Source organism: Oncorhynchus masou, unplaced genomic scaffold (assembly GCF_036934945.1).
Source record: "Oncorhynchus masou masou isolate Uvic2021 unplaced genomic scaffold, UVic_Omas_1.1 unplaced_scaffold_1144, whole genome shotgun sequence".
In the NCBI taxonomy this organism is placed as follows: Eukaryota; Metazoa; Chordata; class Actinopteri; order Salmoniformes; family Salmonidae; genus Oncorhynchus; species Oncorhynchus masou.
Window position 1 is genome coordinate 144,761 of NW_027001186.1, and position 12,726 is coordinate 157,486.

The 12,726-nt window shown below is 51.8% G+C and overlaps 1 pseudogene; it reads right to left on the bottom strand.

The window, feature by feature from the left end:
• LOC135529352 (formin-2-like) overlaps positions 1-12,726 on the bottom strand; it is a 164,518-nt pseudogene that overhangs the window by 118,402 nt on the left and 33,390 nt on the right.

Consider the following 12,726-nt stretch of genomic DNA (forward strand, 5'->3'; position numbering starts at 1 on the left):
TCCCAGGTCAGGGGGAACCCCCCCAGACAGTTCCCAGGTCAGGGGGAACCACCCCCAGACAGTTCCCAGGTCTGGGGGAACCCCCCCAGACAGTTCCCAGGTCAGGGGGAACCCCCCCAGACAGTTCCCAGGTCAGGGGGAACCCCCCCAGAATATTCCCAGTTCAGTAGAAACCCCCAGAACCCAGACAGTTCAACTGAAGGAGAACAACAGAACAGCTGGAAGGAAGGATGAAATGGAGGAGAACTACATAAACATGAGGGTGATTGGACAAGAGGCACTGGGACAGGACGGGACGACAGGGGGCACTGGGACAGGACAACAGGGGGCACTGGGACAAGACAACAGGGGGCACTGGGACAGGACAGGAGGACCTGGGACAGGACAGGAGGACCTGGGACAGGACAGGAGGACCTGGGACAGGACAGGACAGGAGGACCTGGGACAGGACAGGACAGGAGGACCTGGGACAGGACAGGAGGACCTGGGACAGGACAGGAGGACCTGGGACAGGACAGGAGGACCTGGGACAGGACAGGAGGACCTGGGACAGGACAGGAGGACCTGGGACAGGACAGGAGGACCTGGGACAGGACAGGAGGACCTGGGACAGGACAGGAGGATAGGAGGCACTGGGACAGGACGGGAGGACGGGGGGCACTGGGACAGGACGACAGGGGGCACTGGGACAGGACAGGAGGACCTGGGACAGGACAGGAGGACCTGGGACAGGACAGGATAGGAGGCACTGGGACAGGAGTAAATAGGACAGGGGGCACTGGGACAGGACAGGAGGACAGGAGGATAGGACAGGGGGACCTGACAGAGGTAAATAGGACAGGGGAGGGTATCTGATCTCACCTGTTTGGCTTTAGACTTGGTGATGGTATCTGACAGGGGTTTCTTCTTCTCCTTCACAGCAGTCTTGGAGAACAGCTCTACGAACTCCTCAAAGTTCACATCAGGCTCCTGTATCTTGTCCCAGACCAGCGACGTGCTCACCTCTCTAGGATGAGGGAAGAGTTAGTGAGGTTGTGACTGTTGGATCTTTACTAAAAGATCCCAGAAATGTTCTCCAGATGCACAAAAACCGTATTTCACTCCAATGATTTGCACATATCAGTGGACATCCCTGTTAAGTCAGAATGTCTCCTTCATCAAGGTAATCCATCCACCTGACAGGTGTGGCATATCTGCTGATTAAAACAGCATGATCATTACACAGGTGCACCTCGTGCTGGGGACAATGCAAAGGCCACTCTAAAATATGTGCAGTTTTGTCACAACACAATGCAACAAATGTCTCGCTTTGACGATTCGTGCAACTGGTATGCTGACTGCAGGAATGTCCACCGGAGTCGTTGCCAGAGAATTTGTTCTCAACCAACTTGGGAGGCCTATGTCTTCCCAGGCCCCCGCCTGTGCCCCCAGCCAATCAGGTGAAATCCATATATTACGGCCTAATTTTTTATTTAAATTGACCGATTTCCTTATATAAAACTCAGTAAAATCTTTGAAATATTTACGCTTATATAGTTGTTCAGTAAACATATGAGCCCCAGTACTACATCTTGAGTGAGAAATATCACCTTATTCTTTTGTCCATCTCTCAAAATCGGTATTGTGACAGCAAATCAATCCATTTCCGTTAAAACAATTGAACAAGTATCCATTCTACCATCAATCAATGTCAGTACTAAGTACCATTCTACCATCAATCGATGTCAGTACTAAGTATCCATTCTACCATCAATCGGTGTCAGTACTAAGTATCCATTCTACCATCAATTGATGTCAGTAATAAGAATCCATTCTACCATCAATCGATGTCAGTACTAAGTATCCATTCTACCATCAATCGTGTCAGTACTAAGTATCCAATCTTCCATAAATCGATACCTCCAAAGCTCTTCTCCAGCCAATCAGAGAGGATGCAGACCACCAAAGCTCTTCTTCAGCCAATCAGAGAGGATGCAGTCTGACCGTATGCTGCCTGCGCAACACCCGTTTTTCATTCAAACATTGGCTTCACGCTTCCAACACATCTTTCTTTCATTTCACTGCGTTAATGGTGTTTCTCAATATGCATTCTACCGTGCTCCACACGCTGATGCTCCGAGTTCTCGAGTACGTTCATGTGAGGACGAGAGTGTGGAGAACACAAAAACCTTCAATTAGAGCAGCACTCCCCCTACTGTATTACCTCACGCCGAGCAGCACTCCCCTTACTGTATTACCTCACGCCGAGCAGCACTCCCCCTACTGTATTACCTCACGCTGAGCAGCACTCCTCTACTGTATTACCTCAACGCTGAGCAGCACTCCCCCTACTGTATTACCTCACGCCGAGCAGCACTCCCCCTACTGTATTACCTCACGCTGAGCAGCACTCCCCCTACTGTATTACCTCACACTCCCCCTACTGTATTACCTCACGCCGAGCAGCACTCCCCCTACTGTATTATCTCACGCTGAGCAGCACTCCTCTACTGTATTACCTCAACGCTGAGCAGCACTCCCCCTACTGTATTACCTCACGCCGAGCAGCACTCCCACTACTGTATTACCTCACGCTGAGCAGCACTCCCCCTACTGTATTACCTCACGCTGAGCAGCACTCCCCCTACTGTATTACCTCACGCTGAGCAGCGCTCCCCCTACTGTATTATCTCACGCTGAGCAGCACTCCCCCTACTGTATTACCTCACGCTGAGCAGCACTCCCCCTACTGTATTACCTCACACTCCCCCTACTGTATTACCTCACGCCGAGCAGCACTCCCCCTACTGTATTATCTCACGCTGAGCAGCACTCCCCCTACTGTATTACCTCACGCTGAGCAGCACTCCCCCTACTGTATTATCTCACGCTGAGCAGCACTCCCCCTACTGTATTACCTCACGCTGAGCAGCACTCCCCCTACGGTATTACCTCACGCTGAGCAGCACTCCCCCTACTGTATTACCTCACGCTGAGCAGCACTCCCCCTACTGTATTACCTCACGCCGAGCAGCACTCCCCCTACTGTATTACCTCACGCCGAGCAGCACTCCCCCTACTGTATTACCTCACGCCGAGCAGCACTCCCCCTACTGTATTACCTCACGCTGAGCAGCACTCCCCCTACTGTATTACCTCACGCTGAGCAGCACTCCCCCTACGGTATTACCTCACGCCGAGCAGCACTCCCCCTACTGTATTACCTCACGCTGAGCAGCACTCCTCTACTGTATTACCTCAACGCTGAGCAGCACTCCCCCTACTGTATTACCTCACGCCGAGCAGCACTCCCCCTACTGTATGTCCTCACACTGAGCAGCACTCCCCCTACTGTATTACCTCACGCTGAGCAGCACTCCCCTACTGTATTATCTCACGCTGAGCAGCACTCCCCCTACTGTATTACCTCACACTCCCCCAACTGTATTACCTCACCCTGATCAGCACTCCCCCTACTGTATTATCTCACGCCGAGCAGCACTCCCCCTACTGTATTCTCACGCTGAGCAGCACTCCCCCTACTGTATTACCTCACGCTGAGCAGCACTCCCCCTACTGTATTATCTCACGCCGAGCAGCACTCCCCCTACTGTATTACCTCACGCTGAGCAGCACTCCCCCTACTGTATTACCTCACGCTGAGCAGCACTCCCCCTACTGTATTACCTCACGCTGAGCAGCACTCCCCCTACTGTATTACCTCAACGCTGAGCAGCACTCCCCCTACTGTATTACCTCACGCCGAGCAGCACTCCCCCTACTGTATGTCCTCACACTGAGCAGCACTCCCCCTACTGTATTACCTCACGCTGAGCAGCACTCCCCCTACTGTATTATCTCACGCTGAGCAGCACTCCCCCTACTGTATTACCTCACACTCCCCCAACTGTATTACCTCACCCTGATCAGCACTCCCCCTACTGTATTATCTCACGCCGAGCAGCACTCCCCCTACTGTATTCTCACGCTGAGCAGCACTCCCCCTACTGTATTAACTCACGCTGAGCAGCACTCCCCCTACTGTATTATCTCACGCCGAGCAGCACTCCCCCTACTGTATTACCTCACGCTGAGCAGCACTCCCCCTACTGTATTACCTCACGCTGAGCAGCACTCCCCCTACTGTATTACCTCACGCTGAGCAGCACTCCCCCTACTGTATTACCTCACGCTGAGCAGCACTCCCCCTACTGTATTACCTCACGCTGAGCAGCACTCCCTCTACTGTATTACCTCACGCTGAGCAGCACTCCCTCTACTGTATTACCTCACGCTGAGCAGCACTCCCCCTACTGTATTACCTCCCGCTGCACCTCTACATTCACTGAACCCTCTTCCAGCCAGGACAATGACAACAGTAGAGACCAAATAAGATAAACAAAGCAAACATTTTACTTCATAACTATCAGCTATATATAGAGTATGTGTACACTATATGACCTACAACTAAATGTTATGCAAGGTAGATTATTTGTGGGTAGCTAGCTAGCTAACTATTCTTCATGGCTAGCCAGTTAGCCCTATCAACAGCAGCAGCTAGCCAGTTAGCCCTATCAACAGGAGCAGCTAGCCAGTTAGCCCTATCAACAGGAGCAGCTAGCCAGTTAGCCCTATCAACAGGAGCAGCTAGCCAGTTAGCCCTATCAACAGGAGCAGCTAGCCAGTTAGCCCTATCAACAGGAGCAGCTAGCCAGTTAGCCCTATCAACAGGAGCAGCTAGCCAGTTAGCCCTATCAACAGGAGCAGCTAGCCAGTTAGCCCTATCAACAGGAGCAGCTAGCCAGTTAGCCCTATCAACAGGAGCAGCTAGCCAGTTAGCCCTATCAACAGGAGCAGCTAGCCAGTTAGCCCTATCAACAGGAGCAGCTAGCCAGTTAGCCCTATCAACAGGAGCAGCTAGCCAGTTAGCCCTATCAACAGGAGCAGCTAGCCAGTTAGCCCTATCAACAGGAGCAGCTAGCCAGTTAGCCCTATCAACAGGAGCAGCTAGCCAGTTAGCCCTATCAACAGGAGCAGCTAGCCAGTTAGCCCTATCAACAGGAGCAGCTAGCCAGTTAGCCCTATCAACAGGAGCAGCTAGCCAGTTAGCCCTATCAACAGGAGCAGCTAGCCAGTTAGCCCTATCAACAGGAGCAGCTAGCCAGTTAGCCCTATCAACAGGAGCAGCTAGCCAGTTAGCCCTATCAACAGGAGCAGCTAGCCAGTTAGCCCTATCAACAGGAGCAGCTAGCCAGTTAGCCCTATCAACAGGAGCAGCTAGCCAGTTAGCCCTATCAACAGGAGCAGCTAGCCAGTTAGCCCTATCAACAGGAGCAGCTAGCCAGTTAGCCCTATCAACAGGAGCAGCTAGCCAGTTAGCCCTATCAACAGGAGCAGCTAGCCAGTTAGCCCTATCAACAGGAGCAGCTAGCCAGTTAGCCCTATCAACAGGAGCAGCTAGCCAGTTAGCCCTATCAACAGGAGCAGCTAGCCAGTTAGCCCTATCAACAGGAGCAGCTAGCCAGTTAGCCCTATCAACAGGAGCAGCTAGCCAGTTAGCCCTATCAACAGGAGCAGCTAGCCAGTTAGCCCTATCAACAGGAGCAGCTAGCCAGTTAGCCCTATCAACAGGAGCAGCTAGCCAGTTAGCCCTATCAACAGGAGCAGCTAGCCAGTTAGCCCTATCAACAGGAGCAGCTAGCCAGTTAGCCCTATCAACAGGAGCAGCTAGCCAGTTAGCCCTATCAACAGGAGCAGCTAGCCAGTTAGCCCTATCAACAGGAGCAGCTAGCCAGTTAGCCCTATCAACAGGAGCAGCTAGCCAGTTAGCCCTATCAACAGGAGCAGCTAGCCAGTTAGCCCTATCAACAGGAGCAGCTAGCCAGTTAGCCCTATCAACAGTAGCAGCTAGCCAGTTAGCCCTATCAACAGGAGTAGCTAGCCAGTTAGCCCCTTTGACTTACTATGGGCTTGCTATCTATGCACATGTATGTATTGTAGTATGTAACATATCAATATTAAAATATTGAGACATGAACGGGCAACATTTCATTCCGAAGTTGGCGATTACTTTCTCTCGCTTTAGCTCAAATAATGTCTGCCACTGATTTCAAGAAACGTTGCATAGTTGTTTACGTGTACTCGTCATTTTTTTTCTGTGTATACTTTGTTGAAACTTGATGCTTTAAAAATATGTACAAAATAGCGTATGCATCTGAGAAGCGTCCTCCGTTTCACATACTTTGATTTGGACTCGTACTCCGACCCTCCTGCGTTCCATTTTGCACGCTCGGAGCACAATGGTACGCATTTTGAGAAACAGCCTCGTCCACACTAACATAAACGCTGAACAGGGTCCTCTTTAGTCGGGGACATGGTCTGAAACAATACAGCAAGGCCCACAAAGCTTCTCAGAATAAGACTGCAGATCTAGGATCAGTTTTCCATCTTTAATCATAATGAAGTGGGACTAAGACTCTGTATGACCTGATCCTAGATCACCACTCCTACTGAGACTGTGACCTGATCCTAGATCACCACTCCTACTGAGACTATGACCTGATCCTAGATCACCACTCCTACTGAGACTGTGACCTGATCCTAGATCACCACTCCTACTGAGACTATGACCTGATCCTAGATCACCACTCCTACTGAGACTCTGTATGACCTGATCCTAGATCACCACTCCTACTGAGACTCTGTATGACCTGATCCTAGATCACCACTCCTACTGAGACTCTTTATGAACTGATCCTAGATCACCACTCCTAATGAGACTCTGTATGACCTGATCCTAGATCACCACTCCTACTGAGACTATGACCTGATCCTAGATCACCACTCCTACTGAGACTATGACCTGATCCTAGATCACCACTCCTACTGAGACTATGACCTGATCCTAGATCACCACTCCTACTGAGACTATGACCTGATCCTAGATCACCACTCCTACTGAGACTATGACCTGATCCTAGATCACCACTCCTACTGAGACTATGACCTGATCCTAGATCACCACTCCTACTGAGACTATGACCTGATCCTAGATCACCACTCCTACTGAGACTATGACCTGATCCCAGATCACCACTCCTACTGAGACTATGACCTGATCCTAGATCACCACTCCTACTGAGACTATGACCTGATCCTAGATCACCACTCCTACTGAGACTATGACCTGATCCTAGATCACCACTCCTACTGAGACTATGACCTGATCCTAGATCACCACTCCTACTGAGACTATGACCTGATCCTAGATCACCACTCCTACTGAGACTCTTTATGTCCTGATCCTAGATCACCACTCCTACTGAGACTATGACCTGATCCTAGATCACCACTCCTACTGAGACTATGACCTGATCCTAGATCACCACTCCTACTGAGACTATGACCTGATCCTAGATCACCACTCCTACTGAGACTATGACCTGATCCTAGATCACCACTCCTACTGAGACTATGACCTGATCCTAGATCACCACTCCTACTGAGACTATGACCTGATCCTAGATCACCACTCCTACTGAGACTATGACCTGATCCTAGATCACCACTCCTACTGAGACTATGACCTGATCCTAGATCACCACTCCTACTGAGACTATGACCTGATCCTAGATCACCACTCCTACTGAGACAAAGACCTGATCCTAGGTCACCACTCCTACTGAGACTATGACCTGATCCTAGGTCACCACTCCTACTGAGACTATGACCTGATCCTAGATCACCACTCCTACTGAGACTCTTTATGACCTGATCCTAGATCACCACTCCTACTGAGACTCTTTATGTCCTGATCCTAGATCACCACTCCTACTGAGACTCTGTATGACCTGATCCTAGATCACCACTCCTACTGAGACTCTGTATGACCTGATCCTAGATCACCACTCCTACTGAGACTCTGTATGACCTGATCCTAGATCACCACTACTACTGAGACTCTTTATGACCTGATCCTAGATCACCACTCCTACTGAGACTCTGTATGACCTGATCCTAGATCACCACTCCTACTGAGACTATGACCTGATCCTAGATCACCACTCCTACTGAGACTATGACCTGATCCTAGATCACCACTCCTACTGAGACTATGACCTGATCCTAGATCACCACTCCTACTGAGACTATGACCTGATCCTAGATCACCACTCCTACTGAGAGACTATGACCTGATCCTAGATCACCACTCCTACTGAGACTATGACCTGATCCTAGATCACCACTCCTACTGAGACTATGACCTGATCCTAGATCACCACTCCTACTGAGACTATGACCTGATCCTAGATCACCACTCCTACTGAGACTATGACCTGATCCTAGATCACCACTCCTACTGAGACTATGACCTGATCCTAGATCACCACTCCTCCTCTAAAGCCTTAGTCAATACAGGTACAGATGTTTATGCAACTAGCATAGCTGTCATCATATGATTCCTTTTTAGCCTAAAGCTTTAGAAACTGCTGAAATAAAACAAATGTCTTGTTAAATCCATTTGATTGATTGATTACTTTTTGTGTTGAGCTGAGTTGAGCTGTATCCTGGTCCAGTAGAGAGGTTTCATGGGTCTGGGGGGCTCCACCACTCCTTTCCGGGGAGGTTTCTCCTGGGCAATGCCTAGAGCATACAGTCCCATGGGCAACGGAGGGACCAGGGAGCCCAGGGCACATGGAGGAGGGCCACAGCCAGGAGGGGGAGGTGGTCCACCCATCCCAGGTAATGGTGGAGGGGGTGGTGGGGGCATTGCACCCCCTGGTAGAGGAGGTGGAGGGGGTGGGGGGGGCATTGCACCCCCTGGTAGAGGAGGTGGAGGAGGTGGTGGGGGCATTGCACCCCCTGGTAGAGGAGGTGGAGGAGGTGGTGGGGGCATTGCACCCCCTGGTAGAGGAGGTGGTGGGGGCATTGCACCCCCTGGTAGAGGAGGTGGTGGGGGCATTGCACCCCCTGGTAGAGGAGGTGGAGGAGGTGGTGGGGGCATTGCACCCCCTGGTAGAGGAGGTGGAGGAGGTGGTGGAGGCATTGCACCCCCTGGTAGAGGAGGTGGTGGAGGAGGAGCCATGGAGTGACCAGGTAAAGGAGGTGGTGGGGGGTGTTTAATGCCACTCTGCTGCTGTTGGCACGTACAGACAAATGCTGGTGCGACCTTGGGGGAGAAGGGTATGGGTAGGGACAGGGCCAGTTCTGGGGGGAGTTTCAGGGGACAGGAGGAAGACAAAGAGGACTCTCCTCCAGCCTCGTTCACAAACAAGGGTGGCATCTGGTCCGGTAAAGGCACTTTAAACTTATAGCTTTCCTCCATAGGCGACGTCTGGACAGACTTGGCCTCCAGACAACTCAGGAGACAGTCAGTCTGTTGGTCTACATGACAGACCTCCTTCACCATCCTCTCTTCAGTCTGTAGGTCTACATGACAGACCTCCTTCACCATCCTCTCTTCAGTCTGTAGGTCTACATGACAGACCTCATTCACCATCCTCTCTTCAGTCTGTAGGTCTACATGACAGACCTCCCGGTACAGACCCCCCTCCACACCAGCCTCCGGCTCCATACTAATAGTATCTCTGTCCAGCAGGGGGTGCTGTTCCTCCAGCTCAGCTATCTTAGTCCGCAGGTCCTCAATGGTCTGTTCTAACTGCTGGATCACATTGACGTGCTCCTCTTTCAGCTTCACTGTTTTCAGCACTGACTCCTCCTGGAGAGACAGAGGGGGACCAGAGAGCGAGAGGGGGGACCAGAGAGCGAGAGAGGGGGGGGGACCAGAGAGCGAGAGAGGGGGGACCAGAGGGCGAGAGAGGGGGGGACCAGAGAGCGAGAGAGGGGGGGAGCCAGAGGGCGAGAGAGGGGGGGAGAGAGGGGGAGCCAGAGGGCGAGAGAGGGGGGGAGCCAGAGGGCGAGAGAGGGGGGGAGCCAGAGGGCGAGAGAGGGGGAGCCAGAGGGCGAGAGAGGGGGAGCCAGAGGGCGAGAGAGGGGGAGCCAGAGGGCGAGAGAGGGGGAGCCAGAGGGCGAGAGAGGGGGAGCCAGAGGGCGAGAGAGGGGGAGCCAGAGGGCGAGAGAGGGGGGGGAGCCAGAGGGCGAGAGGGGGGAGCCAGAGGGCGAGAGAGGGGGAGCCAGAGGGCGAGAGAGGGGGAGCCAGAGGGCGAGAGAGGGGGAGCCAGAGGGCGAGAGAGGGGGAGCCAGAGGGCGAGAGAGGGGGAGCCAGAGGGCGAGAGAGGGGGAGCCGAGAGAGGGGGAGCCAGAGGGCGAGAGAGGGGGGGGAGCCAGAGGGCGAGAGAGGGGGGGGAGCCAGAGGGCGAGAGAGGGGGGGGAGCCAGAGGGCGAGAGAGAGGGGGAGCCAGAGGGCGAGAGAGAGGGGGAGGCGGGGCGAGAGAGAGGGGGATTCTTGTTAGAGGCGGGGCTTCTTATAGAGGAGCTAAATCACTTCATATGGGACAAGATGGCGGCTTTCAGAAGGACAACACTTCAACAACGAGGAGCATCTCCAGGAGACACGGATGATAAGAGATAAACATGGGAGAGGTCAGAGTCTGCCAGGTACTGGTCCACACACACCAAGACCCTCACTTAGAACTGCTATTAAGAGTATTCCACTAAACTAGTACAACTTAGTGGATGCTGCCCCCTTGTGGTTAATCAGGTGAAGGAGGCCAGGGCTATTATGATAAATGTTGGACTAGAGATACTATGCTATTCTCTCCAAAGGGAAAGACTGTACAGTCCTATAGATAACCTCTCATGTAGGGTTGGATGATTCCCTACTGACTAGGGAGACTGACCTGAAGTTGGCCGACTTCTTCCCTCTGATGTCTCTTCAGCCCCAAGATGGCTGCCTGGTGTTCTGTAGGAAGAGAGAGACAGGATACTTCTATATTACCACAACCAGAATACAACCACAACCATGCACGGTCAACTAGACCAGACCACTTTCTACTGGTATTAATCACTACCAGAATACAACCACAACCATGCATAGTCAACTAGACCAGACCACTTTCTACTGGTATTAATCACTACCAGAATACAACCACAACCATGCACGGTCAACTAGACCAGACCACTTTCTACTAGTATTAATCACTACCAGAATACAACCACAACCATGCACGGTCAACTAGACCAGACCACTTTCTACTGGTATTAATCACTACCAGAATACAACCACAACCATGCACGGTCAACTAGACCAGACCACTTTCTACTGGTATTAATCACTACCAGAATACAACCACAACCATGCACGGTCAACTAGACCAGACCACTTTCTACTGGTATTAATCACTACCAGAATACAACCACAACCATGCACGGTCAACTAGACCAGACCACTTTCTACTGGTATTAATCACTACCAGAATACAACCACAACCATGCACGGTCAACTAGACCAGACCACTTTCTACTGGTATTAATCACTACCAGAATACAACCACAACCATGCATAGTCAACTAGACCAGACCACTTTCTACTGGTATTAATCACTACCAGAATACAACCACAACCATGCATAGTCAACTAGACCAGACAACATGCTACTGGATGATATGTGATGCAATGATTACTTCAATTCACAATCCATACCATCATGCATTGTGTTTCTTCGAATGAAATGAAAATTGACATGTAAACATCAAAAGTTGTCTAAAGCCTCATGTCATATCAAACCAATAGTGAGGGAAAAAGCAACATTACATCGAGCAGCCTGTTTTCCTTTAGGTGTTAGACTCAGTAGCAAAGACAGACAGTCCTTGTTTGTCAGGGGGAAAGACGACGGGATGTTTGGTCGGGGGGAAAGACGACGGGATGTTTGGTCGGGAGAAAGACGACGGGATGTTTTGTCGGGAGAAAGACGACGGGATGTTGGTCGGGAGAAAGACGACGGGATGTTGGTCGGGAGAAAGACGACGGGATGTTGGTCGGGAGAAAGACGACGGGATGTTGGTCGGGAGAAAGACGACGGGATGTTGGTCGGGAGAAAGACGACGGGATGTTGGTCGGGAGAAAGACGACGGGATGTTGGTCGGGGGGGGAAAGACGACGGGATGTTTGGTCGGGGGGAAAGACGACGGGATGTTTGGTCGGGGGGAAAGACGACGGGATGTTTGGTCGGGGGGAAAGACGACGGGATGTTTGGTCGGGGGGGGAAAGACGACGGGATGTTTGGTCGGGGGAAAGACGACGGGATGTTTGGTCGGGGGGAAAGACGACGGGATGTTTGGTCGGGGGGAAGACGACGGGATGTTTGGTCGGGGGGAAGACGACGGGATGTTTGGTCGGGGGGGGAAGACGACGGGATGTTTGGTCGGGGGGGGAAGACGACGGGATGTTTGGTCGGGGGGGAAGACGACGGGATGTTTGGTCGGGGGGGGAAGACGACGGGATGTTTGGTCGGGGGGGAAGACGACGGGATGTTTGTCGGGAGAAAGACGACGGGATATTTGTCGGGAGGGAAGACGACGGGATATTTGTCGGGAGAAAGACGACGGGATATTTGTCGGGGGGGGAAAGACGACGGGATGTTTGTCGGGAGAAAGGGAGGGGAAAGCTGTGCTCAGAATATCCATCCATTTTTGCCTGCCTAAGCACTGACTCATTGTTGCTATGCAACCTTGGCCCTTTTAATAGCATGTGGGACTACAGACGGACAGCACATGACGAGCAAGGCCAAAAAGAAAGAGTTAAATGACCATGCAGAAACACATTCACAATGTAACTAACCTTCATCG